At 36.9% G+C, this 25346-nt stretch overlaps 1 protein-coding gene across 1 annotated transcript in view; it reads right to left on the reverse strand.

Moving 5' to 3' along the window:
• Positions 1 to 443: 443 nt before the first annotated feature.
• The window catches only part of LOC116664849, a 109068-nt gene continuing 84165 nt past the window's right edge, over positions 444 to 25346 (reverse strand). The window contains exons 4-6 of the transcript XR_004321334.1: positions 14791 to 14849; positions 5622 to 5724; positions 444 to 1966 (exon numbers count right to left, since the gene is read on the reverse strand). The gene's annotated coding sequence lies outside the window, so the exon portion shown is untranslated. The remainder of the gene's footprint in view (positions 1967 to 5621; positions 5725 to 14790; positions 14850 to 25346) is intronic.

The following is a 25346-nucleotide window of genomic DNA, read 5'->3' on the forward strand; positions in this document are numbered from 1 at the left end:
TTGGGATTTGACCACAGGTATCTTCAACAGCTAAATATGGGCTTTCCACGATCACATTGCTTCTGTGGGCAGGACACATGCAGTGATAGGGAAGTTGGGAACTTACTCTCTCACCCTTAAATATAAGGTTTCTTTTAGCTTTGAGTTTCAAGATTCTGTTATTCTAAAGCTCAGTAAATATCTGCCAATTAATTGACTTTTAAGTTAGAAAAATGCTCCTTTTTTCCACTTTGGATTCCCACACATCTTGATAGGCTGATTACCATGCTGGTGGGAGTCCTTATGGAAAAAACTGAATTTTTTTGTTCATTTACTAATTTTTGTTCATTTACTAATAATAAAGCATTTTTTAAAAAACCTCATCAGAAGCCAGAATTTCATGTACTGTATTTTTTTTTAACATTTTTTATTGATTTATAATCATTTTACAATGTTGTGTCAAATTCCAGTGTTCAGCACAACATGTACTGTATTTTTTAAATAACAATTATTTCACTAAACTGAATTGTTTTTCTCCTTTTCAACACACCCACCTCTGTAACAGGAACTCAGTTTTTAGCCATTGTTTCTGACTGAGTCTCAGCTGGCCCTAGCATTTCTAATTACAAGTGAAAGTTAAACCCACTTATTGGTGCATAAACCACCTTGCACTCAACTGTATAGCAAATAAGGTGTAATTTTGTAATTAATAATATAATAACACTTCCTAAACTGTGATCATGAAGCAATATGGTAAAGCTATTCTCAAAGTAAAGGAAATAAATACAAAGCCAAGAGGCTGGAGTATTAACACAGGGTTTACAGCAGTGAATTTTCTTTCTCTTTTTATTGTGGTAAAATATACATAACATAACATTTACCATTTTAGCCATTTTTAAGTATATAATCGGTGGCATTAAGTCATTCACAATCTTATACAATTACCATCACTACCATTTCCAGAACTTTTTCATAATCCCAAACTGATTTTGCACCTATTGAAAAATGATTGCCCATTTCCCATTGCTAAGCCCCTGGCAACTATCATTCTACTTTCTGTCTCTATGAGTTTCACTATTTTAGGTAACTCTTGTATGCTGACTTGTGTGATATTTGTCCTTTTGTGTCTGGCACAAAAAAAGTAAAATAGCTCATTACTATTTTTATGCTTATCATGTGTTTAAATGATAATATTTTGGCTATGTTGGGTTAAATAAAATGTGTTACTAAGATTAATTTTACCTGTTTCTGTTTTCTTTTACCTTTTTAATGTCATTCCTAGAAAAGTTAAAACCATATGTGTGACTCAAATTATGTTTTTATGACAGTGTTGATGCAAAATCAACTCTCAGGAAAATTGTCCCCAGGTTTTCTTTACTGATTTATGACTTCTAATGGATTATATTCTGCTAACAGGAGATGAAGGGACTTATCCAAAGGAATCACTCTCTAATTGTGAAACATCAGGCGAGGTAACGATGGGCAGTATATTTTGAGTGTTCAAAAGTCCTTCTCTTCAAGTTTTACCATAGAGAAGGCTGCATTCTCTTACCTTTAATCATGAGGTTATCATGATAATGTTCCTCATCTTAAAGCTGAATAATATTTACAGGAAGGCGTAAGGCTTCATCTCTCCTATTTTCCCCCTCTACTTGCATGTTCCCTCTTCCTTAGGAAATTTCTGTTCCCAGGGACTCATTTTATTGGTTAGAAAACATTTCCAAGGTTCCTATTAGAGATTTGTTGAAAAAGTCTCAAGGTAAAAAGCACACTGCATGTGAATGAACTGACTCTACTGTCTTAGTTGATCAGCCTCTCAGAAAAATACTACCAGTCCCTGAAACAGCAAAAGGAAACGCTTTGCCCATCTATTCAAATCAACGCCACTGTAAGAGTCGGGAATCCTGCTGACAGTCCTCAGCCCACACAGTGCTCTTGCTGCCTCTAGAACAGAAGTTCCAAGGGTAAACAAGGTCAGGCCTTGGAGCTGAAGCAATAAAAGAGATTGTAAGTCATAATTACTTGGGTAGGCAGAATATCACATATACTTTTTTCTACTTCAGCTATTTTAATATGAAATCTTATTATACTGAAGTGTTAAGGTTTTGCCTCACAAGACACTTTATCTGAATATGTGCTTCTTTTTAGCTTCTTTAGTTCATCCCCAAAGAACCTTTTCTGTTACCAATGACCATGTTTGTTTGTTTTTTTAACCTGAAAGACAAACTATTAAAAAAAAAAGGTTTTATAGATGTTTTAGGCACTTTTTACTTAAATATCAAGTTTTCTTTGCAGGCATATGCAGATTTCAGAATCCTTGCCTGGAAAATAAAATACTCAAGTGCTTACATTTGAAACTTCCCACATAACAATGGTGTGAGTGCTGAGATTTTCCTTGTGGACAGAGGGAGGGAATACTAGATCTAGATCACTGATTCTATTTAAAGAAAATTCCAATTTGAAAAAGTCAATGCCAGGTGGGAAATGGAGTGGAGTTAATGGCAGGGGTGGTAAGAAGGAAGGCGAGTGGGAAATAGAAACAGAGGTGTCACAGGGACCAGGGACGTGGGGAGCTGTGGAAGGTAAAATAAGAACTAAGAGGGAAAGAGGAGAAATTGAGGAAGAGCCAGAATTTGGAGAGAAGGAAAGAAAGAGAAAGAGGAATTGAAAATGCAAAGGAGAGACAGAAGAAACAAGCAAAGAGATATAGGAGAAAGGAAAAGGGAGGGACTAGAGGAGAGAATACAGGAGAGTCAGTCTTCCTATGGTTTATCCCTACTTTCCAAAGCACAGGATTTTATTTGAAAAAAGGACTCACAAAGATGAAATAATAATAATATCACATACGCATTTATTACTTCAATGCTGTTGCCAAAAATAATACAAGGTTTTCCAATTATCATATGGTCAATAAATAATTGTTCTTTTTTTTCAGATATGTGCAATAGCCATAAATTGCCTCACATTACTTAGAGTGTAAATCATGTCACATTCTGGGGCTTCTGTTCCAAGATGGTGGCATAGGAAGACCCTGAACTCACAGAGACACCAAATCTACACCTGCATATGGAGCAATTCCTCCTGAAGAAGTACTGAAGGCTGACTGAACAGCTTCTGCACAACAAACAATAAAGGGGCCACACAGAAATAAGTAGGAGAGATGGAGACATGATATCAACAAGAATTCATCCCAGCACAGTGATCTACAGTATGGACAGGCCCATATGCAAACTCTCCTGTCAAGGAAAAGGCAGCAGTTTAAAGGGCACTGAGACTAAATGTGAAAGAAGTCTACTTACTAACCCTATAGCACCTGCCAAATAGGCAAGAAACAGCTGGAACTTTGTCCTGGGTTGGTGGTGCTGGAGAGCACCATTTGCAGTGTTCCCCTCCTCCTCGATAGCATGAGGGGGAACACAGTACTCTAACTGGCCTGTCTAGGCTGCCCCAGCAGCCAGGCCCCATTTGAGAATGAAGGAAAGCTTCCAAACTCATTCCATGAGGCCTACATTACCTGATACCAAATCCAGACAAAGACACTACAGAAAAAGAACATTAATGGCCAATATCCTTGATGAATATAGATGCAAAAACCATCAACAAAATATTATCAAACTAAATCCAACAATTCATTTAAAGAATCATACATCATGGTTAAGTGAGATATATTCCAAGGATGTCAGAATGGTTCAATATCTACAAATCAATCAATGTGATACATTGCATTAAGAAAATGGAGAAAAAAATCATATGAGCATCTCAATAGATACAGAAAAAGTATTTGACAAAATTTAGTATCTATTGATGATAAAAACATATAACAAAAGGGTATATAGGGAATATACCCTATATAACAAAGATCTTATCTGACAAAGTCACAGCTAAAATCACAGTCAGTAATGGAAAGCTAAATGACTTTCCTTTAAGATCAGAAACAAGACAAGAATGCCCACTTGCCACTTTTATTCAACATATTATTGGAAGTCCTAGCCATAGTAATCAGTTAAGAAAAAGAAATAAAAGGAATCCAAATTGCAAAGGAAGAAAAACTGTCATTATTTGCAGATCATATGACACTAATATAGAAAATTCTAAAGAGTTCATCAAAAAATATTAAAACTAATACATGAATTCATTAAAGTTGTATGATACAAAATTAATATACAGAAACCTGTTGTGCTTCTATACACTAATAGCAAACTATTAGAAAAAGAAACTAAGAAAACTATCCTATTTACAATAGTATCAAGAAGCAAATTTATCCAAGGAGGTGAAAGATCTGTACTCTGAAAACTATAAAACACTGATGAAAGAAAGTGAAGATAGAGCAAGTAAATGGACATATATACTATACTCGTGGCTTGTAAGAGTTATTGTTAAAATAACCGCACTCATCAAGGCAATCTACAAAGATATGGAAGCAACTTAAGTATCCACTGATAGATGAATGGATAAAGAAAATGTGGTATATTTGTATGTGTGTGTATACACAACACACACACACAGGAATATTACTCAGCTATAAAAAAAGAATGAAATCTTGCCATTCATAATAATATGGATGAACCTAGAGGGTATTATACTAAGTGAAATAAATCAGAAATAGAAAGACAAATGCCATATGATTTCACTTATATGTGGAGTCTAAAAAAGAAATGAAAAAACAAAATATAGAAAACAGCCTCTGAGTTACAGAGAACTGGAGGTTGCCAGAGAGGAGATGGGTGGTGGATGGGCAAAATAGGTGAAGGAGATTTAGAGACACAAACTTCCAGTTATAAAATAAATAAGCCACAGGGATGTAATGTACTGCATAGGGAATACATTAAAAATATTTCAATAACTTTGTATGGTGACAGATGGTTACTAGACTTATTGTGGTGATCATTTCTTAATGTATAAAAATATTGAATCACTATGTTGTACACCTGAAACTAATATAATATTGCAAGTTAATTACACTTCAATTAAAGGTCACATTTTTTTGCTTTAATTATAAAAAGCTTAAGATGCTCCCTTCTCACCCACCACTAGGAAAAAAAAATTGGCAAGAAGTCCAACATCAGTTATTGTTCTAATGGTGATCTTTTCCTCTTCTTTGGAATTTTTCAAGAATTCATGAGTCTTTAAAGAGCTCCATCACTTTTCTAACTCCCTAGTAGGGAGGAGCATTGGTCTTTTGGGCTGTGGCTGCCACCACTGCTGAGGGTGATTTCAGTCCTACTGCGATTTGGGAGACAGCAGGTCACCCACCATCACTCTGCCACTGCTGTTCAGTGCCATTGCCAAGCTCCGTACTCAGCAGATGAGTAGATTTTGTCTGCTAAGCACAGGCCTAGGGGCCTGTCAGAAGTCTCCCTAAGCAAGTCCCATCAAGTAGTGGCATCCTTCCACCTCCATCTGATGCAGCTTTGAGGCTCCACCCTCTAAGTTCCTATAACACTTCTTCAGATCCCAAGCATCCATCCAAAAACCAGCTGCCTTTATCTTTTCATCTCTTTTTCCTTCAATAAAATAAAACAAATCCCAACATTTCCTCGTACACATTTCTCCATCAACAGAACCTGACGGCTAGTCGGCTAGTGTTTGACTTCTTAAGAAACCAGACATCAGACCCAGGTAACACAAAAGAGAATGCTTACCTTTCTCACTGGTCAAAGGCACTTTGTATTTAAAACCAAAATGCCTTGTAAGTCCCCTGGGAGGGATGAAATAAGCTTCGCTGCATTCTAGATGAATCTAAAGCTGTGGAAAGAGGAAACTATTTAACAGGTTACCCTTTTATAGTACTTTTTGCTAAAAGCACAAAATGTTTTATATAAGTTCTATTATTCAATGCTAAAAATCCCACAAAAGTATTTCAATTTTTTTTTTTTTTTTGATGAAAGAACTGAGGTTCAGAGGGGTTAAACAGCTTCTTGCTACAGGTCATACTGATAAATAATGGTAGAGTCTGATGCAAGCTCAGATCTGACCTTAGAGACCGTATCAGGTGTACAACGTCATATATTAAGATGCACTTAAGCCAGGTGAAAGCCAGGGAAACTCCACGTGTTTGGAAGCCTACTCTTCCAAAGAACAATTTTTAAACATAGGGGATTACAAGCATATAAATTAGAGGTCTAGTTAAGCTTTGATATAAATTTGTAAAAGGTCAAATCTATTTCTTCTTTTTTTTTTTTTAAATTGAAGTATAGTTGATTTACAATGTTGTGCTAGTTTTTGGTGTACAGTATAGCATATATATATATATTCTATATCCATTTCTTCTTATACCAACCAGAAATGTCAGAAAAATTGTCTTGTTTTAATAATGAACTTTGAATTGCTTTGTAGGTAAAGTAAGAGATAAAACCACAAATGTTCAAAAAGAAAGGGCCACAGATTATGCGAAAAAAATCTAAAATTATAAAACAAATGATGTGACAACACCTGAAAAAAGTAAGTAGAATTTGAAACAAAGAGAAATAAAGACAAAAGTATAAAGAAAATTTCATATAATTTTGGAAATATATTTCAGTGTTTGAGGTAGCTTAAGTAGAGAGGCTAACAGACACAGTCTACAGAATATGAGCTATTAATAATAGTAAAATTATTCTTATTGTTGTCATTTTTTAAGTGAAGTTATTTGTGTTTACTATAAGGAAAAAGACTATTATTGTTTTTTTTCTGGGCTCCCAGATGCTTCCCGGGAAGCTATTTACAAGTATGGAATGACAAAACACTGAAACAGAGTAAAGCTTCTAATTGAGGACCATAAATTTAATGTCTCACGGTCACAACCATTCGCAGCACATAAAGCCTTTTGCCAACCCACCTCCCAGCAAACAACTGGCCGTTGAATCCTCTCACTGCTGCTCAGTGTTGATATGGTACCCAACGTAGCAAGACAGTCCAATGTCAAGAACATGGGCTTGAAGTCAGTTAACTGGAAACTGGCTCTGGCAATCACTGAACCTCTCTGAGCCTCAGTTCTCCATTTAGAAATTTATCAAATAGAATAATAACACCTCCCCTATAGAGTTTCTGGGAAGGTTCTGGTTAATGTATATTAAGTAAATTGTAAGTATATAATGTGTATAATGTATTTTGGCCAATTCTAGGTATATAATAATATAAAGTATAACTGCCTATCCTACTCTAAACTAAGAGACATAAATATTTACCCATAGAGTTTACAGTTCAGTAAAATGGTTGGCTATCCAAGGAAAACGTTTAAACATCTCAAAGACAAGTTCATTCTGTTGCCAGCCCTATCCTGGCAAAGCAAATGTATGTTGTGTCAAAACAACATTCAATATTTGCATGCGCTGTTTCACAGAAGCTTTCACTTGGCGTGAGGATATTTGTCCCAGGCATGGTTTCCAAAAATAGGGAAAAGGTTAAGTTCATTATCCTCTTGTATCACGATGGTGCAGTTATTTTGTATATATTTTTGTAGAATTTTGTAGAAAGATAGAACAATGAACAAGATAATGTTGAGGGAAAAAACAGAACAATTAGACACATAACTATGCATATAACAAACACAACTATACTAGAGCCTTCTAAAAATCTATATAAATAGATTAAAGAAAGAAGTCTGGGAAGAAACACAATCAAAAAGCTATAGTTTTATTTTGTTGATGAGACTTTGCTTACTTCTTTTAAATAATTTACATTGTTTTAAATTTGGTTTAATAACATACAGAAACTACAGTAGGTTAAAAATACCAACTGCTGCTTGTCCTCTATTTTATGGACTCTGTTAAGAGACATAAAACAAAAGTTAATTATGAAGGAAGGCGAGTAGTATTGACGAACCTCCTCGCTCTTCGGAAAGGAGCTTTCCTAAGGGTAATAGGTTATACTTGACAACATACTGGAAGGACATTTTTAAGGCTGATGAATGATGTCTGCAAGTCTGCTAATTAGCTGTGTCCCCATGAGCAAGCCATTTAACCTCCAAGGATCTCAATTCCCCCATTTGTAAAAGAAGAGATTAAAAAAAAAAGAGAGAGGTGCATTTTTGACATCCAGAGATGCGGAAGTCAGTGGCTTGGGTAGAAAGCTGTCATCTTAAATCCTCAGGGGAGACGCGTGTCCTATAAAACGACGTGATCTGTACTGCATACCGAGGAGTGAAACTCAGAGTTCTGTGACCAGGGCTACATCCAGACACGAGGGGACCCTGACTGTTTTTTTTTTTTTTTTTTCACTCTTAAGGACTGCTGCTTGTTGTCCTCTATATTGGGGCTTCTATGAAGAGAAATTTTTTAAAAGTTAATTGTAAAGGAAGGTGAACAGCAGAACCCTCAAAAGATGTCATGAAGAAATAACCCTGTGACATAATATTGCATGCACTTTTTTTCTTGAGATCAAAACCACTTATTAAGTACATTTACCTAAATGTGATGCTGTATTAAGGAGAATTGAGCAGATTCTCTTTTCCCTGGTAACTTAGAATTTAAGGCATCACTGAGGTGCAAGGATTTAAAGGGCAGGCAGATCAATAAACAAGTAGGCACACATACATAAAATGAACGTGAAAATACTTGAGTGCAGAAGAAAACATAAAGGATTGCAGCAGGATTGGCACGGAGGAGGAAATCTTCTACGTATAAGGTGGGCAGCCATGGTTCCTGTGAGGGACATTGAAAGGCTATTCTTTTGTAATCCCCTGATGATATTTTTGTTCAAATATTAAAAAGCTCTGTTAAAAATATATACATTATATAAAAATACATACAATATGTATTTTTTTTCTTTTTTGCTCTAGAAAACATATTAAACTCTTATTGGTCACTAACATACTTTACTCCAAATAATCTAACAAACTGGCTAGCCTGTCAAAACATTGAATTAGATTCTCTGGTTATAGGCTGGTGGGACTTTACAAAGTTAGAGATATTGAGAAGGGATGGCAGATGTAGTCCACTTTTAGGGCAAAATAAGGGAGAAAGATTCCACGTGAGATACACATTTTAGCCTTAAGTAGATGTCATAAAAAGCACAGGAACAATTTCTTTGCACATCATCAGGGATGTGTTGGCGTCTCCGGGAACCTAGAGGTGAAGGTGGCCGCATCACTGGAATCACAACTTTCTACTGTGGACTGGAAAGAAACTGCAGCGGTCCAATTGCTTACTTACTCTGGGCACAGACAGAACAATTGGGAAACAAGAAAGAATCACTCTGTAATTTATGTCTTAGAGTTAATTAGGAGGAAGAAAGAGGACTGTCTTTAAATGTACATGTTTTTCCTGCTGGCCTTCCACCAACAGGAATCTTCCTTGGGACAGAACCACCTTATGTGAATTCCAGAGCCTTAGAACTAAGCTTGCAGGGGCCTATTGGCTTCTGGCATCAGCCAGTCAAAACTACATGCACGTGTGGCTGCAGGTTCAGAAGCAGAGATGTGAAGTCTGATTCCAATCTGCTCAGACCGCACGCCCATGTGGCACAAAAGGTCCCCATCACAAGCCCCTCCCTCCCTGTGCTCTCATGTCCCTGCTAGTCCCGAGAGCCATATTCTCTTGTTGGTTACTCGTTCTCAACCTAGAATCTGATAGCCCTGTTGGCACTTATGTTTTTGGGTCTGCATACCTCTGCTAGCCTCCCTTAGAAGGATTTCTTGGGGTTTCTTGGGGTTCTTACCTTTACTAATCCTTAGGAATTTATTTCGTCTCTATTTTCTGGGTTAAAATGGCTTTACCAGATTTTATGGTCTCTCATTCAATCCCAGATAGTGGCACTAGCGACAGTGAGGAATCCTGCCTCTCTTCTAATGGTGGAGCATCTTCTACTAGGTTTCTTATCACAGATGCTCATAATATGTTTTCTAAAACCTCAGCAGAGTACTGTAAAATTTTTAGTACTTCATGGGATAACCAGACACTTCGGGAATGCTCCAGTCACAGAAAATGTGACTTTATAAAACCTAAGCAAGCCTTGGTATTTTAAAAGTGTGAATCTTGATGATAGATTCTAATATCTTTTCTCATGCTGAGGGAAAAAAGCTATTCTTCACATTTAATACATCATTCTAGTCAAAGAGTGATGGAAAAAAAATAGCCATTTTGATTGAATTTTTAATGTCATTTTGTCATTGCTTAAAAACACCATCAGCAGGGGGGAGGCAGGCAAGACATAATGGTAGAGAAGGCATGACAGCTATTTAAATTAAATTTAAAGAGAACTATGAAAGAAAACATAGAATATGATTTAAATAGATGAGTACTCTCATCCTTGGCAATCAATGGTTTCATAAAACCTTTAAAATTTGAAAATGAAAAAATTTGTTTCTTTCTCCATCTCCTTATAACAATTTCACAATAATCTGGATGCTTTCTGCTTTGCCAAAATATGCCATATAGAAGAAACTTATCACAGAGGATGTGGGAACCAGGGATGTGAAAGTAGGACGGGGACCAAGGTTCATTGCCAAATTCTCCAGCAGTTACCCCCGGTGCATACGTATGAAGGACACACATTTGTCATTGCCCCTGACATGATTTGCCAAGGAAATTATTAATATTTGTCTCTGCAAACAGAGGGTTAAGCTCCTTAAGGTCAGTGACCATGCTATATTCATCTCCACATCTTGTACTTCCCCGTATACCTCATCCTCCCCGAGTCTGGCTGCTCACACAGTGCTGGTGTATTCTAAGCACACAGTAAGTGTTCGGTGTCACAAACGTGATGTGAAATAGGGTATTTCTCGCATGCTTCTCCAGAACCTAGCCTTTTTTCTTCTTTCCTAACAATACCCCACATTTTTCAGCCACGTGAGTTGAGTTAGAACTTGCTGTCAACTCCGAAGTTAGAATCTAACTGGCTTAAACCACTAAACTGGCTTAAGCCAATCAACACACCCCATCTCCTCGGCTCCACTAGTTGGCTAAGACATTTGTCTCCAGTCTGGCCAAAAGGTCTCCAGTGAGACTCAAAGCTGGGACTTTGAATTCTCTAGGCAGCAGACCCTCTTGGACTTGAACCCTGGGATTGTGCAGTTCTGTGAGATGCGGAGGCTGCTTTGGGGTTTCAAGAGGAGAGCCTAGCAAAAGTGCAGGCTACATTACGGAGGCAGAGCAAAGAAATGGAGAGATAGAAAGTGGGTCCAGTTCATGTATTTTAAGCCACTGAGACTTACCTGAAGCCCAGGGAGCTAATTATCTTGGGCTTTTCAGTTAAATAAGATAATTAATTATCTTTGTGAGTTAAGCTAGTTTGTATGTGTGAGTGTGTGTGTTTGGGGAGGGGGGCAGTTTCAATCAAAAGCAGCCTGTCTGTGATATAGATTCTCTAGAAAGAGAGGGGGGTTTCTTCAGAGGTCAGCGCCTCAGTGGCTGGCAGGTGTCCTCGCTCACGTCTCCCGGTTCCTCAGTGATCCTGGGACCGACAGGCCCCACAGAGGAAGTTCCGTTCAGGCCTTTGTTGTTCTCTGTAGACCCTGGGATTGGATTCTTCTCAGAGAGTCTTGTCTTAAACCACGCTTCATCCATTCTCAGAAGGACTTTCTCCTCCATGAGGGAACGCTACCCTGTCCTCTCATCTTGTTGGACTCTTTCTGATACGTGGGTCCCAAGCTGTTTGCTTTTTCTGGCGAAATGTTTAAAAATCTACTTGCACACAATTATTGAACATTCATCAGTTTTTCAGTTATTGACTTACCCAAAGTCCATCATTTATACACTTATAACTTATAAAATTTAGCTCTTGAGCCAATGCAGAACTTTAAAGAAAGAAATACACTGAGTTTATTTCACAAGAGCAAATTCTAGTAATTTAATGACTGCCTGTCAGACAATTCTAGGTCTGCTTCCTACCACTGTCCAGAATGACACGTACTTGGGTGATGCTGTTTGTGGAAGAAGTAACTACATTTTAGGTCAGCCTTGTTAAAGCTATTACAGCCCTTTGTACTTGGCACTTTTCTTTGTACTAATATGTCAGCTAATTACTAATCATAGAAAAACTGAATGGAAGATTCAATCACGTCTAAGAGTTATGTGAACAAATCCAATGATATGTATCAAGTACTTATTTAACTAATAAGTTGATCTCTTAACAAATAACCAACGTCTTTTCCTACTCCTACTTCAGTTTTATTCCCTTTGCATAAGTAGGTGCATTTGTTTCAATCAGTTGAGACAGAAATACTAACTTATTTGAACAAATGTCTTAACCAAGCTGGGACGCACAAGTGCCGGCCTGTATTATTATTTCAATTCGGATTCCGTAACGATCCATCCCTTTTTGAGAGGCGGGTGTGTGTGAGAGAGATGTCTCAATACATAGTGTTAATTCTCAGTGGTGGTCCAAGCCCTTCAAGAGTTCAGGGTAAGCGAAGGAACTGGAGAAAAAAAAAAAGACTTCTCAGGAAGGATGAACAGTCAAAAATTTTGGGGTCCTCTCTTAAGGTGATTATAATCCTTCCTTTCAAGGAAGTACTTGAATGAGAAGGGAGACTAAGACTTAGACATGAAATTGGCGATGTCTAAGCCAGTCCTTAATTTAGACCTAAGCTTTAAAAATTCACTCTACATCAGCTAGCCAGTTTCAATGCCTTTGCTCTCTGCCTGGAATCAAGTCGTCCGCCCTCTGTGGAGCCGAGCCTTCCTTCTTGTGGTTTACGTGCACCCAGCACTCTTTAGACTGCTTTCTCCCTCCTTTTTTTTCTTTCTCATTTTTACCGTATTTTCATCGGTTCTGATCTTTTTTCTCACATGTTGAGCACTTATGTGCCAAGGAACAGAACACTATTCAAGACAGACATATTCAGTCTTTCATGGACCTTGCCGTCAAGAGGGGATAACCAGGTAAGGAAATGGTCACTACAAATCATGCACGAAGAGCTGTGCAGGGGGCCATAGAAGATGGGGTTCCAGCCTGCATTGTGGGGGTCAGGAATTGCATTTCAGGGGCAGGAACCTTTAATCTGAGATCTGGAGAATGAGGTTTTACCCAAGACAGATTATAGGAGAAGAGCATGTTCAAGGAAAAGAACACAGAGTGGCAAATGTGAGGAACTTGGGGAAACTCAGTATCACCGGGGATGTACGATGAGGGGTTAGGACAGCAAGAAAGATGGCTGCGGGGCGGGTGGTGATGCAAACAATGACCAGATAATCCAGCATCTTGTAAAACCATCTCGGACATTTTCTGAGAACAATGGAAAAGCTTTGACAGGTTCAAACAGGAAAATATCCAGACTAAATCTTCATTTTAGTGACATCATTCAGCCCCAAGTACTGAGAATGGATCAGAGTAGACCAGTCAAGGGGCTGGTGCACCCTTATGCATAGAAACAGCGAGCAAAGTTAAGTTTAGTTTGGACTTGATGAGCATGAAGTGGCACTAGGCCCTTTAAACGTAGATTCCTGGCCAATAGATAAACATGTAGTAGTTCTGAGGCTGAAGACACCAATTTGGGCGGAGTTTTCCCATGGGCGTTGTGGGGTGGAGGAAACCACTCTAACAAGGCACATGGGGCAGGAAGTAGAGAGGATCTTGCGGAGAGCCCTGAAGGATACCAGCATCTGAGGAACAGAAGCCAACAAGCGACAAGCCCGTGTTTCACGCGCTGTTTTCTAGCTCCATCACCTGGTGAATTTCCTTGACCTCCGGGGAAGCTTCCTCCTCTGTGGAGCCTTGACTCCCTCAGGCAGAGTTAATCCTTTCTCTGTTTGCTTCCCGTCTGCGACTAGGATACTTTCTACACTGCACTGTAACATAATTGTCTGTTGACTTATCTTTCTTCCCTTTCAGATGGTACTTTCCTTGAGGATGGGACTCCTTCCCTAATTTTCTTGGTATTCTCACCAGTCTAACAATACCAAGCAAAGAGTTCTCTGTGTTTGTTGAGTGAATAAAACCAAATGCATCTATTCTTATTTAAAAGATTATATTTATACTCTTTCTGGGTACACGCATGAAGCAAGTTACTTAAAGGAAAAAAAAACACTTCTTTCTTAACCCCAGTTTTCCAAAGATCTAACAGAAGCTATGCATATTATGAGTGCTGAGAAAGTGCTTATTGATTGATAAACATTGATCAGTCATCCTAGGATCTCATTTCATATTCAGAAAGTAGACAGGGAGGGGAGGCAGGCCAGATACACACTCACCCAAGGGGAAGATACAGGGCAGCCAAAAGAAATGAAGTGATGTTATGTTCAATGTCCCTGAAAAGAAAATCACTAGTAGGTTGGTTCCTTGTGACCCTGAAATATTGTTCACCAAGAAACAAAATCTTTTATTTCAATAAATCCAAGGATGATTCTTTTAGACCAGGGTTAAGAAAAAATTTTAACTTTTTCTCTTGTAAACCAGTAAGTAACTCGTTGAAACAAAATTAATTTTGTGTTGCAAACAAGTAAAAGTAACAATTTAGTTGATGTTTAAGAAAGAAATATAGTGTATGTATATTTAACTGTATAATATATATTATATAACATGTACATATTATATACATATGTAATGTGTATATATGTATAATATGTATATATTACATATAATATATATTTAACTGACCATATGGTGTGTGTGTATATATATATATATATACACACACACACACACACAATACATCTATATACATACACATATATATATAATATATTGTCAGTTAAAATACCATACTATGGACAATTAAGAAAGTGATAGTGAAGGTTGAAAGAAAAGAAAAAAGGTTTAAAAAAAAGAGGTAAAAGGGAGGGAGGAAAAAACATAAAGGGAGAGAATGAGGAGACAACGAAAAAGAGACAGAAACACAGAGAGTCCCCAGAAGCTTTTAGTAATAATTACAAATGTAATTTGTAAGCTACTTACTGTGGAATAATTTTCACCTTACTCTTTAGTTTCTCATGATAGAAACTGAGTGCTTGTTCCTGTTTTACAGAGAAGAAAATTCATATAGTCAGTGGCAAAATTGGAGTTAGAATCTTTGTCTCTTCATCTCTAGCTCTCTCTGCTTATACGAGGTTTAATGGATGTAAATTGCACTTGTTCTGCGGTTCGGTAGGTTTGAGTGTCTCCGAGTAAGTTGTCACCTGTTATTTCTGCTCTTTGAAATTCTGATTACAGTACCTCTGGTAGTGTAGAGCCACATTTTCTGATAAAAGAAAACAGCTTGTCTGTTTTTATTTCCAAACTTTAAAGTTTATTTTTGAAATAAATGTTTACTTCCCCCCCAGGCTTCTGAATCTTCCGCAGGTGTGTGAGGGAATGATTCTGGCTTTAGAAAATTGCTTTGGAACATTAGTGCTCTCTCTCAATTTACTAGTGATCACCTATAGTCCCTTTGGTGTAGAAAACTGTCAGCTTGCTTTATTTTATCCTCTCAGTGATTAGGATTTTTCCATTAGAGAAAATTTAAATTTATAATTAGTGTCTATTTGCTTTGAAAGGAAAGTTTTTTCCTTTTATTTATTTAAAAAAATCTAAGCCAGAGGTCATATTCAAACTATTTAATAAGCGATGTGGAAGAGACAGCACCAATCGGTATAAATGCCTTCCCTGCTTGTACAGAGCCTCAAAGCTATCAGCTCCGTTCTAATTCCTATTGGGAATAACAAACAAGAGACCCTCAAATCCTATCTATTTTCCATTAGGAAAACCATTTAGGAATAAACAATATTAACCACACGATTAATTACTCTCACTACGTCATCTGTCTTCCTCTGCCAAGCAGACTTGAGAGAAAAGGAGGACTAAGGTGGAGGCGTAGAGGAACCCCAAGGACAGGGAGGGGAACACAGACACTTGCGTTATGCTGCTCTTCTCTGTTTTAGCATTTCCAGAAGCTGGAATTTTTGCTGACCTTGAATTCTTACAGAACTGTGGGAACCCTTAGGAGAAATTTCCCCCTTTTTAAAAAATGAACATTTGAATATAAAGTATATTCACAATAGAGAACAGTATGGAGTTTCCTTAAAAAACTAAAGACAGACGTACTGTATGATCCAGCAATCTCACTCCTGGGCATAAATCCAGAAAAGACAAAAACTCTAATTCAAAAAGATACATGCAACCCAATGTTCATAGTGTCACTATTTATAATAGCCAAGAGGTGGAAGCAACTTAAATGTCCATTGACAGATGACTGAATAAAAAAGTGGTGGTATGTATGTGTATGGAATACTACTCAGCCATAAAAAAGAATGAAATAATGCCCTTTGCAGCAACATGGAGGGACCTGGTGATTTGGCAATTACCATACTAAGTGAAGTAATCAGACAAAGGCAAATATATGCTATCATTTATAGGTGGAATCTGAAAAGTGATACAGATGAACTTATTTACAAAACAGAAGTAGACTCACAGACATAGAAAACAAACTGATTGTTACTAAAAGGGAAGGCAGAAGAGGGATAAATTGGGAGTAGGGGATCAACAGATACACACTATTGGATGTGAAATAGATAAAAAAACAAGGACCTACTGTTAGCACAGGGAACTGTATTCAATATCTTGTAATAACCTATAATGGAAAAGATTCTGAAAAAGAATATGTATATGTGTGTGTGTGTGTATAACTGAATCACTTTGCTGTACACCTGAAACTGACACGTTATTGTAAATCAACTATACTTCAATTTAAAATATATATACATAAAGAAAAGTATACAAATCATAATTGAACAGCCCATATTTTTCACAAAATAAACACACCCATGTGACCATTATCCAGATCAATGCATACTATTATCAGAACCCCCTGATTTGCTCCCCTCCCACTCACTGTCCCCATTTTCCTTACGAAAGTTAAGCATTGTCCCAACTTCTAAAATCATAGATTAGTTTTACCTATCTAAAAATTTTATATCAATGGAATCATAGAGTATATGTTTCTTCCTGTCTGTCTTCTTTTGCTTAAAGCTATGTGTGAAATCATCTGTGTTGTTGCATGTAGTGCAGTTTCCTTTATTTTTATTGCCATATTGAGTTCTACTGTATGAATATAATGTAATAGATAATTATCTACTCTACTTTTGATAGACATTTGGGGAGTTCTCCAGTTTTGACCTCCTAAAAGTAATGTATTTATATAATGTAATAGAGGTGTTGGTCAGCTAACACTATGGTGGCAATCATTTGCAGTATATAAGTGTATCAAATGAACACATTGTACACCTTAAGCCCACACAGTGTTACATGTCAATTATATCTCAATAAAGCTGGGGGGAAAAGAAATTATAATTATGTGAAATAATAAAGGTGTATGCTAACACTACAGTGGCGATCATATTGGAATATATAAATGCATCAAATCAACATGTTGTATACTCTAAACTTACAAAAGGTTGTATGTCAATATATTTCAATTAGAAAGAGAGAAAGAGAGAGAGAGGGAGAGAGAGAAAGAAAGAAAAGAAGAGAGAAAGAAAGAAGGAAAGAAAAAAGAAAAGAGGAAAAATAAAGCTACCATGAACATTGTTGAACATGTCTTTGGTACACATGTGTACACACTTCTGTTGGGTATATAATTGTGGAGAAGTAAAACAATTCCTGGATTTTTCATGTTTCATGTAAAAGTCCTAGCCATGAAAACAAATACGCTACAAGAGACATTTGCTTTCACTTATCTTAGAAATACATTCACATACCGTAAAGATTAGATCTATAGCCATTCGTTTCCTTAATGAAGGAGATAATTGCTCTGATGCAAAGTATAGTGGAACTTCTTTGACCTCCCCCAAAGCCAAAGAGATAGGCACCTATGTTAGCTTCATACCCAGAGACTTGTCTGTCTTTATTTATCCTAATCTATCTGGGTATTTACATTTCAAAAACCAGTGAGGCCCCACAACTCTGGGTCTCACAGAAGTCAAGATTATGTGACTGTCCTGGCTCCTGGAGAGATATTATTTGTATACCAAGTGTCAGGAAGAGACACTTTCAGAAGGGAAGAGAAAATTATCTCTTTCTCTTCCCTGGCTTATGGAGAACCTGCCATTCATGTATGGAAAAGTTCTGTTAGCTTTAATTGCATGGTCCCAGGAGTTAAGACCTGGGGCAAAAGGCATATAGTGGGCAACACACTTTTTATTGACTGTGAGGTAATAAATAAGAAATCTGTCTCTGATGTGGAACATTTCATATATGCATTCAGGGTATAATTTGTAAAAATGAATATTGAAAACCTCAAAATGACTAGGAGTAGCAGTTGTTGGGTCATGGGGTCTGGGTATACTTAACCTCAGCAGATATTCTCGAGCCATTTCCCAAAGTGCTTGTGCCAATTTATACTCCCAGTAGTTTCTGAAACATCTCTTTGCTCAAAAATGCTCGGTCTTCTCAGTCATTTTTAATTCTAGCCATTCTGGTGGTTCTGCTGTCTTCCTTCTTTGCAGTTTTAGGTCGATTTTACCTGATGATCCATCAGATTGATCACTTTTTTGCATATTTATTGGCCATTTTGAGTTTCCTTCTTATTGAAATGCATTTTTTTGCTGACTTTTTTTTTTGTTGTTGAAGTATAGTTTATTCACCACATTACATTATTTCAGGCGTGTGGCACAATAATCTGATATTTTTATAGATTATACTCCACACAAAGTTATAAAATATTGACTTATTCCTTATGCTGACCATTATATTCTTGTAACTTATTTATTTCACACCTGGTAGCTTATACTTCTTAATCCCCTTTGCTTATTTTTGTCCCCATCTCCACTCCCTCCCATGTGGTAACAACTAGTTTGTTCTCTATTATGTCTGTGCCTGTTTCTGTATGGTGGTAGTTGCTCATTTGTTTTACTTTTTATATTCTTGTGTTTAAGTGTTTAAGCCATTTTGAGTTAATTTTGTGTATGGTGTGAGGGAGTGTTCTAACTTCATTGATCTACATCATTCTGAGAACCTGACTAGAATTGCATTGAATACATGGAATAATTTTAGGGCGAATTGATGTGTGCAAATTTGAGTCTTCCAGTCTGTGAACATGGTACATCCTCTATTTTCACCTTTAAAAATTAAATTTAAAAATTAAAACATTTAATTCCTTGGTTTTCTGAAATAATTAGATTGGACTTTTACATTGACTTTTAAGCCAAGCTCTTGTTATATTCACACAATAATTATAGTAACATTAATTATAATAATTCAGCTATCAATACTTTGATTTTCTACCTGTACAGTCAGGTGGTGTGACAGTAATAACAGTTTTATTCCCAAGTATCTGTGTATTATTTCCAATCTCAGGGGGATATCTTTTAATATTTCACTATTGATATGATTTATATTATAGGATTTTTATAGATACTCTTTATCAGATAGAGGAAATGTCCTTCTACCCTAGTATGTTATAACTTTTTTAAAATTATAAATGGATCCGAGATTCTATCACTTTTTATGTACCTATTGAGATGATCATTTTTCCTTTATTCTGTTAATGTGGTACATTGTATTAATTGGTTCTAAAATATTAAATTGATCTTGTATGGTTTGCATTGCTGGATTAAAACCAACATGATTCTGATGTATCATCTTTTTTATATATTGCAGGACTTGATTTGCAAATTTTCCTTTTTTTTTGCATCTTTGCTTATGAAAGAGATTGACTTAATATATAATTTACTTTGGTAAGTGTTCCTTGTATTCTTGAAAGAGTGCAAAGTCTATAATTCAGGTGTTCTAGATATGCTAATTAGGTCAAATAGCTCTTAAGTTCTTTATTTTAGTTGATCTTTTGTTTTATGAGTTACTGAGACAAGTGTGATAATCTCCTAATATGATAGAGGATGTGCATTTTTCTCCTTTAAGTTCTACCAATGTTTGCTTTATATATTTTGTGGCCATGTTATTACATAGATACAAATTTAAATTTTTTAATATCTTTGTGGTGAATGGACTCTTTTATTCTTAGAAAGTGTGAAAATGTTTCCTTTAATTTCTAGTAATGCTTTTTGTTTTAAAGTCTATGTTGTCTGCTATTATAGCTAAAATAGCTTTCTTGTAATTAGTGCTTGTAAGTTATGCCTTATTTATCTTTATATTTCAAACCTATAAGACTCTAGCACTATTGTTAATAAGTTCATGTTCATTTAGATTTATCCACATATTTACTTCTCTCTTGCTGTTCCCACCTTCCTGCATCTCTATGCTTCCAACTCTGATCATTATCATTCTTCCTGAAGTACCCCTTTAATATTTTCTTGCATGGGTTCTGCTACAGATGGATTCCCTTAGTTTTGTTTGTCTGAAATGACTTGATTTTGCATTTATTTGTGAAGGATTTTTTTTTACTAAGTATGCCATTTTAATTTGGTAGTTACTTTCCTTTTGTATCTTAAAGATATTGTTTCTTATTAAATATACTGTCCATATCATCAGCATTTAAAAATCTCTGGTAATGCCAATATCTATACCTCATTTTTTTCCTCTTAGTCTTCTTAATTATAGTTTAAAAAAGTGTCTTTTTTTAGTGTTTTTTTTTTCTTTTTTCTTTTTAATTGTGGAGATAATTTATGGCTCTTGGCCTTATCTTTCTCTAGTAAATACTTCCTTTTTTTTCTGGCAAGCAGGTAGGCTAAGGGTGGATCAAGTGAATCAGAAAATGAACCGAATCAAAGCTGGTCTTCAGTCCTTAAAGCTGGTCTATATCCAGAACACTCTTCTTTCAAAGGTGTAGATCTTTGTCCTGACATCTGAAAGCTATGGGTGTTAAGCTGGGCCTCTCTTCTGTGACTATTCCTGAAGTAAAATGCCCCTTGGCCCCACTCAGCCTCCACTTCATTCTTACCTTCTGAGTCTCTCAGCCACTGATTTGAATCAACACATCTCTCATGGGAAAAAGTAGAGTCCAATACAGGTTTACCTCTCTGAACTTCCTTTCCCTCCAGAATCGCAGCCCCAGGTGCCCCCTTATTTATTGCAATGAGTTGGCTGACAGAGTTGTGAGGCCTGACTAAGCCGTCCCCACCAACAAAACTGTCTCCACATGTAATGCTGGAGCCCAGGGACCACAGACAGGCATCAGGAAGACCGTGACCAGGATGGAAATCCACAGCATGAGCTGGGACCTCACAGGGACAGACCGAAAGCCACGTCTGTTCTTGCTGCCTCTGACCTTGGTGATGAGGAAATTCTGCTGAAGCCAGAACCCCCACCGCAGAGCTGTGCCCCATACCTGGCCGAGGAGCCAGGGAGATCCTAACCCAAGGGAGAGCTACCACGAGCCTGGGTGCTAGTTTACGCCGGCAAAGTGGATCAGCAGATCAGCAGCAATGAGGGGAGTGTGGGAGTCCCAGAACAGAGAGCTGTTTTTACAGATCTCCTTCCCCTCTGCTGTCTGGGTTCTCTGGACTCAAGGGAGGCCTCGTCTCTTTAAATGGATTAAGTGAGGCCCACTCCGGACATTGCCCCTTTTGATTAACTAGGACATGGACAGATAAGCAAAACATGGAGAGGGGGTTTAATGTTCATCCTTCCAAATCCTTAATACTTGCTCAGGTCTGTGTCCTCCTTGCTTTTCAGCTCAGTATCCCCTCGCTAGTTCCTTCCTTGATACGAACAAAAAGAAGCATTTATGACCCTTGAATTTGATGGTTATGTTGCTAAGACTATGAGAGAAAACAAACAAAACAACCCCCACCCCACCCCAGGGATTAAAAGCAAAGAAATTTGGGATAGTACAAATTTTAAAAAATGTCTCGTAAAGCTTATATATTCATTTTTCCCTTGTGGGTACTTTTTACCCCATGCTAAGATGTTGATTAAAACTTCTATTAGAATTCTTGCCTCCCTGTTTATGCCAGAGGTTGTAGAGTGGACATTTGTACTTTCCTTTTTTTCTTAATGACTATGTATTTACCAGTTGTGCAATTTGGGCAGGACTGACCTCCAGCCCCAAGCTCTCAAATACAGGTGGTGGTCCATGACTGCCTTAATTCAATCAGCTCATCTTAACTCTAGGCAGTAGTGATTGGCTTAGAGATGAGACTGGGAATCAATGAAGGCCAATGAGATGGGAGGGGGAGGCATTTTTTTAGTATCTTTTGGAAAAGAAACTTCCTCTTCATTCCATGAAAGCAACAAAAACAACAACAAAAGACAAATACACTTTCACATGCAGGTCTTAAAACAGGAAGCATAAAGCCCATTATTACCGGTAACCATCTTGCTGCCATTAGGAGAACCACAAGGGGATTCTTGTATGCAGAAGGAAGTTGGATATTTGTGACATAGTTGAGCCACGGCATCAAGGCGGGTCTGAATTAGAGGTGGCCAAGATGGAAGAGTAGGTAGACCTTGAACCCACCACCTCTCACAGACACACCAACGTTACAGCTACTTACAGAGCAACTGTCTATGAGAATAACCTGAAGACTAACAGAGAAGATTTTCCACAACTAAAGACAAAAGGAAGGAACCACAATGAGACATATTGGAGGGCTGGTGATTCAGTAGAGCCAGGACCCACACTCCCAGGTCAGTGATCACAAATGGGCAGAATAGCAAAATCAGAGAGGTCTGCCCCAAGGAGTGAGGAGTCCAAGCCCCACACTGAGCACCCCAGCCTGGAGTTTCTCCATGGGGAAGATAAGCCCTCAGAATGTCTGGCTTTGAAAACTAGCAGGGCTTGAGTACAGGCTGCTGGAGGGCTATAGGAAAAGGGGATTTCACTCTTATAGGGCATTTGTAAAATCTCATTTTTCTCTGAGTTCTATGCAGAGGCAGCAGTTTGAAGAGAGCCTGAATGAGACCCGCACTTGACCTTGGAGAGCCTTCTGAAGAGGCAGGAGGCAACTGGGACTCCCTCTGAGAATGAAGATGATGGCAAAACTCACAGAACTCAACATCAGAAAAACAAACAACTTGACTATAAAATGGGCAGAGGATATGAATAGACATTTTTCCAAAGAAGCTATACAGATGGCCAACAGACACACGAAAAGATGCTTAACATCACTAATCATTAGGGGAATACAAATCAAAACCATAATGAGAATCCACCTCACAGCTGTCATAATGGCTATCATCAAAGACAATATACCAAAAGTTGGTGAGGCTGTGGAGAAAAGGAAACCTTCATGCACTGTTGGTGGGATTGTAAATCGGTGCAGCCACTATGGAAAACTTTATGGAGGCTCCTCAAAAAATTAAAAATAGAACTGCCATGTGATCCAGCAATTTCATTTCTGGGTATTGACTGGCATAAAACAAAAACACTGATTTGAAAAGATGTATGCACAACAGTGTTTATTGCAGCATTATTTACAAAAGGCAAGATATGGAAGCAACTTAAGTGTCCACTGACGGATGAATGGATAAAGAAGATATTATATATATATGTATATATACATACACACACATATAAACACACATATAGTGGAGTATTAGTCATTAAAAATGAAATCTTGCCATTGAAGACAAAATGGGTGAATCTAGAGGTATTTTGCTAAATGAACTAAGACAGCAAAGATAAATCTATATAATCTCACTTAAATGTGGATCTAAAAAACAAAACAAAGTGAAAACAGACTCATAGATACAGAGAACAAATGGGTTGTCTCCAGAGGGGTAGGAGTGGTAGGGAGTGAGGCAAAATTGGTGCAGGGAATAAAGAGGTACAAATTATAGAATACATAATCCACAGACATGTGAAATACAGCATAAGGAGTACGGTCAATAACATGTAATAACTTTTGGGGACAGAAGGGTACTAGATTTACTGTGGTGATCATTTCATAATGTATGTCAATGTCAAATTACGATGCAGTATACCTGAAACTAACATAATATTATTTCAACTATATTTCAACTTAAAAAATGTACTTGAAATATCTGTACACTTTTGAGTTTCAGGAACCAACGCATTCTGTTTTATTTAATATAGTGGAGTTGAATTTCATGCTGCCTGCAACCAAAAGCTGTCTCACTAATATTGGAGGATCCCATCAAACAATCTCCCTGGAAAAGATGTCAGTGCCCTACCTGAATCTGCATCCACTATATAGTCACCTGCATCTTTGCTGGGTTCCTGTCTTAAGAATCTGCAATTCTTTGCCGAAGGGCCTTCTTTAATCACATAATCTTGTCTAGTGACCTAGTGGTCTCATTTTAAAATGTACATAGACACAGGCACAATTAATTCAATAATACAGTTTAACTCAATAGAGCCGAATATCATAATTTGAATTTGTAATCAAAAGAAAAATTACTCATCATATATTTTACATTCTTTTTTTATACTAAGTCTTTGAAATCCAGAGCACAGTTTTTATTTGTAGGAATATCTGAAGTAGCCACTTTTCACGTGTTTACTAGCTATGTGTGGCTAGTGGCTACTGTACTGGGTATTGTGGCTCTAGAGTATAAAAGTAATTTCCATTAAAGGTTATTACAAGATACTGAATATTGTTCCCTGCGCTGGACAGAAGAAATTTGTTTTTTAATCTGTTTTTATATATAGTGGCTAACCTTTGCAAATCTTAACCTTTAATGAAAAAGAATATGAAAACAAATATATATATACACACACACACACATGACTGGGACATTATGCTGTAGACCAGAAAATGACACACTGTAACTGACTATATTTCAATAATAATAAAGAAAAGTAATTTCCTTGTTGCTATTTCTTAAAAAATGCAGAGAAAATTCACAAGTAATACTTTGTTCTCTGTAGGCAAGGCTTTGTCTTTTTCTCAAATCCTCTGTGAGAGCAAGATTTTGGTTTTTTTTTACTAACCGTTTCAATTATAGTGAAGATAACATTTGCTACTGTGACCTTTCCATCTCACCACATATACTAAATAACCTCATATGAGGCTATACTTTCACCACCATTATTTTAAATAATTGACATGTGAACATTTTTATGAGTCAATATCTGTCGTTCTATTGCTTTCCAGGAAAGCCTTTTAACAGTACAGGATTATATTCATCTTCCAACAAAGTTAAATTTAAAATTAGAATTTCCTTTGCTAATTTAGTAAGGTAAAGTCATATCTCAAGGTTGCTACGGTCTATATATCTTTTATTATTATTTAGGATTAGATCATTTTGTGTTTTCTTAACAGCTTTTACAATCTACTTTTTTCCAGTGGGTAGAGGAGGCATTCAGTTCTTAAACAATCACTTGGAATTGTATTTAAACAACTGACAGGAATATTGTTTATGTTTGAATATATACTTTTTATGTTTTTGTAAACATTTATTAGAGAAAGAGGAAACTGATTTATATATTTTTCATTAAATTATTAAGTGTGAAAGGAAAGATTTTATAAACTTAGAAGACAATCCATGAAATTAGACACATTTTTCAGACTTGTCATTTATACTATGGAAATCAAAAAGTAGACCCATTGTTTCTAGGTTTCCAAAGCGTAATTTGGGTCAAGACAGGGTTTATTAAATTGGGTTTCCATTCAAGAAAG

Source organism: Camelus ferus, chromosome 7, assembly GCF_009834535.1.
Source record: "Camelus ferus isolate YT-003-E chromosome 7, BCGSAC_Cfer_1.0, whole genome shotgun sequence".
Classification (NCBI taxonomy): Eukaryota; Metazoa; Chordata; class Mammalia; order Artiodactyla; family Camelidae; genus Camelus; species Camelus ferus.